We start from the raw sequence: 6,092 nt of genomic DNA on the forward strand, positions 1-6,092 counted from the left end.
ACGAAAGACTACCAACAGCTCAATCTGTTAAGTCAAACTTTACTTCATTTAAATTATAAGGCTGTGTAGTACTGGAAGGCAAGACAAATCAGGGTGATATGAGGTCCTTGTTTACAGCAGTGAATACAAATAGAGTGTAGTGGAAAAATATTTGGTGGAAATTCTTCATGGCTACATCTAAATACTGCTACCTTTAATTTAAAAAAAAAACAATCTTAAATTTAGAGCAGTTAAGAATCTGTCATACCATAGTCTGAGGCTATCAGTAGGAAGCTTCTCATGTGATGAGATGAATAAAAATGCACTAATTACTTTAATACCTTGAAGATTAGAACCCAAATGTGCTATGTCGTTTTTGGTTTAAAATTTCAAAATTATGAATTTACTTCCAAATTATTTTAGTTTGCTAAGCATTTTACAAACCCATATATGGAACCATGGTAGCTCTGCACGGAGCACTTAGATCTGCTACTCAAATTTACATAAAGTTCTCCTCTGTGTACTGAAGCAGCTTTTCTTTGATTTTGTACTTCTTACTTTCATGATATATTTATTAATAACCTGCTGTAATACGCACATAATTCTTACTCTCTTACTAAAATAGCATAGCAAAGTAATTTTGCCCACGCTGTTCGAATTATTCAACAACCTGTGTTTCATACTATGTTTTGGAGCAATGACATGTAGTTGGCGATTTCTCATATCTCCCAAAGGAAGGACAGGGGATTAGTTCAATAGGTTTAATCTAGTTTATAGCAAATGTGCCAATTTTTGTTGGGCAAAGGAGCTGTTTGTTTGAATTATCTAAATCATCTTGCCACCTTATTACCTCAAAAAACCCTCCTAAATTATATTCAAGAAGAATTAATCTCATTTACCAGAAAATGTCCATAATATAAATTTTCCAGGCAATGCCACAGAAATTTAATAATGCAAATGCTTTGTCAAATCTTATCTGAATCTCTTGGTCTGTAAAGCTGGACAAGAAATCTCACAATATGCCCTTCTATGAACTTTCTGGTACTTCCTGCTTTTAATTTGGCCAAAAATACTGCATAGAAAACTGCAACACAGCACTTTTCCTCCCAGCTGGAATTAGGAAATGCGGGGTATGAAAGTGAAAAACAGAGAGTAGAAGAAAATGATCCAAATTTTTCCAAAACCTCTTAAAAAAAAGTTTTAATTCAACAGGTTTGTTGAACTGGAACTATTAATGGCTGAACCCCCAATGGGAGGATTTATTAAAAAATATTTGAGTGATAATATCCAGACTTAGTGTGTTCAGTTTGAAAATGTACTTTGTACCAGCACCCATACCGCTTTATAAACGTCAAATTAAGGAATAAACACTGTACAGTCCCTCACTGCTGGCAGTTTATACCCTATGCATGTGTACATGTATGTGCAGGCATTTAAAGATACAGTCATGTAGCTCCACCTTTCAGTGAAGGGAAGATCAAAGACTGTTTAACAGTTACTGAAATGCAGGTCAGTTGAACATTAGCATTTTGAAGGTGTTAACCTTAGAGATGCTGAGGCCAACTTGGAGTGGAAAAGCTGTGTGTACAGAAAGCTGGTCAAAGCTTTTTCTTCATCATTAGCAAAACATATTTTGTCTTGTGCTTAGCATACGCTAAAAAGTAGAGGGAACAGCACGGGCTTCAAAGCACTGAAACTGATCTGCTACATAGATTTTTATACTGCACAAAATCAGAGCCTCTTGTCAACTGCAAAACAAAACTGCACAAGCTCAAAAAACTGGCAAGTGCTACTGTAACTTATAATGTTGGTATGCATTTTGTATGCTTATATACTGTTACAGGTCCCAAGACACAATATCCTGTTAGAATCAGCACAGAACTCAAATAGCTATACAATTGAGAGGCAAGTTAAACAGAAACAAAAAGCTGATCCAAAAAAAATTCAGACATAGTGTCACCTGATCCTCCATAGAGGCAATAGTTATTTTCACTAAGGTGGTCCAATGAACAGCTGAAAAGGTCAGAGCGTGGATTAACATATTTTTGATTTCCCATGGAGTCGTCTAAATCCACGCTTGCAAAGGGTACTCTGGCAAAGCTTTCTACATGAAACTGATATTGAATGCCTCAACAATTTTTCTCTCAACTGAATTTAAAAAAAAAAAGTCTGTCTCAATAATTTAAGTATGTCAGAATATGTACGAATTTAGCAAACAGAAGGTTCAGAGAATTATCAACCCTTGACAGTTAAGTAGACTGAGAAATACAAACGTCAGGTGTTATGTAGGTTCATTTAAAAAAAATACGGAAATTAAATGATAAATGGTTTGCAGTTCTCTGAAAATGGCTCTTCGAGTTTCACTTTTCCAACTACTTGTGCTAAGGCAACAGAACTAATTATTTTGTTCTGTATGGAAGAACATGGGGAACATGCTAAAAACATTAGCCACTCTTTTTCTTTTTTCCTAAATACCCATTTTATACTGGAAAGAAGTAATATGAAGAGCCTTGAACTTGGCAAGATTATTCCAATCCTTGGTAAATAGTTTTAAGTAGACCTTAAAAACAGAGTATTAAAAACAAGCATCCTGGCTTCTGAATTAACTACAGAACAAAAGAATTTCTGCCCTCTCCCCACTTGGGTTTTAAGCAATTCTGGAAAAAAAAAAAAAAGCACTTGCACATACTTGTGTCATGGGTACTGAGTATAGTGTATGACATTCTGCACAGGTACGTGCTATGTAAAGCTTTGCTCTGAGAGTGGGCAGAAAAAACACCAACCTGTCTCAGTTTCACTGCACATCCAGAAGGACAGGACAGCATTACCCCAGTCCAAGCCTTCTCAGACCCACGAAGATTTCTAGCTCTGTCTACAAGCCAATTAAACCTCCTGTTAAGCCTGTACTCTCTGGTCAAAATATGGATATGAGATAAACAAAGTGCTGTATCTTGAAACATTGTCCAGTCTGCTTATTTTGCAGTGTAAGCACACACCAGTCAAGACTGGAGTGTCTTCCAAACCCATCTTAAAAGTTGACAAGTTGTAGAAGTTCTAGCGCAGCATTTTCTAGTTTCCTACACACTGGGATTTCCTTTTGGTTGCATATAACTCAGGCAGTTGCTTTTAACCCTCTACCGCCCAAGCCAAAAAAGGGAAAACTTACTTTACAGCTCTTAGTTATCCAAGTCCAAATGGCAAACACTTTGTTTCTGGCAAACAGAACACACACAAGTTCTACATTATATGGACTCCAAGGACCTGAGTCTTCTAGTAACACCAGTTATTTGCACCACCCTGGAGACGGTCCCCAGGATGGTGGCAGAGAGGGGACGAGTCGGACCCCTGCTCAGCACAGGGAGTGTATTAGACACAGTAAGTCCATTTGCTGCATCGCAAGGGAAGAGCGGTGAAGGTCCCTACATCACACGGCGCTTACCTGCGTGGTGAACACTTCACCTGTACGCCGGTGCATCATTTGTGTGGGTTCTGCACCAAATAGCCAGCCTTCTGGATGGAAATAGTAATTTCAAGCACAAGTAATACATTTCATCTGGAAATATCTGTCTGTATTCATCACACTCACCTGTAATGAAGATTTCCACAGAACACAGGGCAAGTTCAAGGAGCAGTGAGCAGCTGGAGGCCTCCCATGAAAGGACGCCTCTGGCACATAGCAGCTAGAAGAGGGTGGTTGGGCCTGGTTAATTCATATTTGTTAACTGAAAGCTGAATGTAGTGGAAATTCCATCAGGATAATAGGAAGAAGCAGTCCAAAGTTTTCATCAGATATCAGACCAAGGCATGCTGTCTTAAAGTAATTTAAAAATATTGAAAAAAGGGTTTTACTGGGATTACCACCCCTTCCATTTTACAATGTAGTAATTTGAGACGGTTTTAGGATGCAATCTTTGCATTAGTTTTGGCCAAGAAAATGATCAGAAAGTTCTGAAATAGACCACTAAGCAAAGATTGAATAAAAACATTTTTCAAGTATTCACGTGCAGCTATGTAATGAAAATCAAATGAAGCCTATTTTTATGTCTCACTCCATGATGAAAAAATGAACATGTTGTTTCTTTTACTTCAGAAATCCTTCCTGTTCTGAGGGAGGAAGACATCTCCCCAGGAGTCTCAGGTGAAAGACATACACAGGTAAGGGAAAAGCTCAGATGAACTGCAGTGTGGTATTTTGGCTCAAAATTAATGACTAACTGGAAAGAGGATGAGATGTTGGAACATGATCAAAGGTGAATTGAGAAGATGATGACACCAAAGGCACAATGATGCTATTCGGGAAGATGCAGCTCCTAGCTCTTGCTCCAAGACCACTGCTTGTAAGTACAGCCCCCCACAAACTACTACAGGATAAAGCCAACAGGCACTGGACAACCCCAACATTAAGAAAATCAATGAGATTCTAAGGGAGGTGGCAAAGTCAAATGCAAACCACTCACTCCCATCCTGTACAACCAAACTGTCCACAGAAAACACGACAGCAAAGACAGTGATAACACTGCTATTCAATTCTTGGTTGCAGGCTAAATAGTTACTAACTTTTCAGACCCATTTGCACTTTTATCAACTTTTCTGTGCTCCTTTGCTTGTTCTGCACCTTTGAAATTTTCTTATAGCCAGCTGGGATAATCTCATAAAACCCTTTTGGGTATCTTCTTTTTAGTATTACATTGTTGTATGTGGGTGGGTGAAAGATTTGGAAAAAAAGAAGGGGGTCAAAAAGTTGCATGCAATTGATTGCAACTGGACACTACTGTAATACCAAAACATTTACCCTCATAGTAAGTCTGTTAGATACCCTTACACCAACACTACTTACTCTCTTAGTGGCACCCAGCTGTTGTATTTAATAATTTCCTTGCTTTCTGTGCAAGGATCTCAAATATCACTTTAATAATTACCTCTTTCATTGAAAGCCTAGAAAAGTGAGCGGTCTTTCAGATTTCAGTATTTTGGACTCCTCCCATTCATATCTACAGAAGTTTTAATTTGGGATTTGGAATTACTTCCCTCCAAAATTAGCAGAAATAAATTCTGTGATAATTTCAGGTTTTGTTTCCCTAGTAAGGATGACCAGAGATCAAGCTGCAGCTTGAAATTGTCCAATTATATCACAGTTTATGGAGCCAGGGATATTATCAGCTACACAAATGACAACTCATGATCTATGATAATTATTGCTTTTTTGGTCTGTTTTGTGGTAATATTAATGAAGAATAACGAGAATGTTAACATGGAAGAAAATGACGATAACATACAAACAGTATTTCTTGTTTAGAAGGGGGCAAACAAACTAAATTTAAAGTAAACTAAACAATCCTAAGAGGTTAAAAAGAACTTCCAGGGTTATAACAGTATCAATTTAATCACAATACACATTTTTCTAAGAGTACTCTACACTGACAAATACAATCCAATAATTATAGTATCTTGGAACAGATGGTAAGCAGCTTTTAGTTTGTTGGTAACTCATGTAAATCTACAAATGCACACAGTAAGAGTTCATCTTCATTTGCTTACTGGCAGGTATTAAATTTTTATTTGCATTAGAATGAATTTTTTTAAAAAATTAGTCCACAACCCAGGGTTACTTAGAAACTTTAACATGTACCACAACTAGAGGAACATGCTTTAAAAGTAGAATAGTACTTCAGAGAAAAAAAGGAATGTAACTTCTCCAGAAAAAGAAGCCTTAGAGAACTGCTTTACACATTTGACTTTTTAAAGTGGGCAGTCAGTAAAACACCTTCGTGACTAAATCAAACAGAACTTTAAACCTTGAGGAAATTACGTCCTGTCTCCTACAAAGGATGATATTAGAATCATAAGATCATAGACTTATTTTGGTTGGAAGAGATCCTCAAGATTACAGAGTCCAACCATAACCTAATTCTAGTACTAAACCATGTCCCTAAGAACCTCACCTTTTAAACATCTCCAGGGATGGTGACTCCACTACTTCCCTGGGCAGCCTGTTCCAATGTCTGACAACCCTTTCCATGAAGAAATTTTTCCTAATATCCAATCTAAACCTCCCCAGGTGCAACTTGAGGCCATTTCCTCCTGTCCTATCACGTGTTACCTGGCAGAAGAGA

This window comes from Caloenas nicobarica, chromosome 1, assembly GCF_036013445.1.
Source record: "Caloenas nicobarica isolate bCalNic1 chromosome 1, bCalNic1.hap1, whole genome shotgun sequence".
NCBI classification, from domain to species: Eukaryota; Metazoa; Chordata; class Aves; order Columbiformes; family Columbidae; genus Caloenas; species Caloenas nicobarica.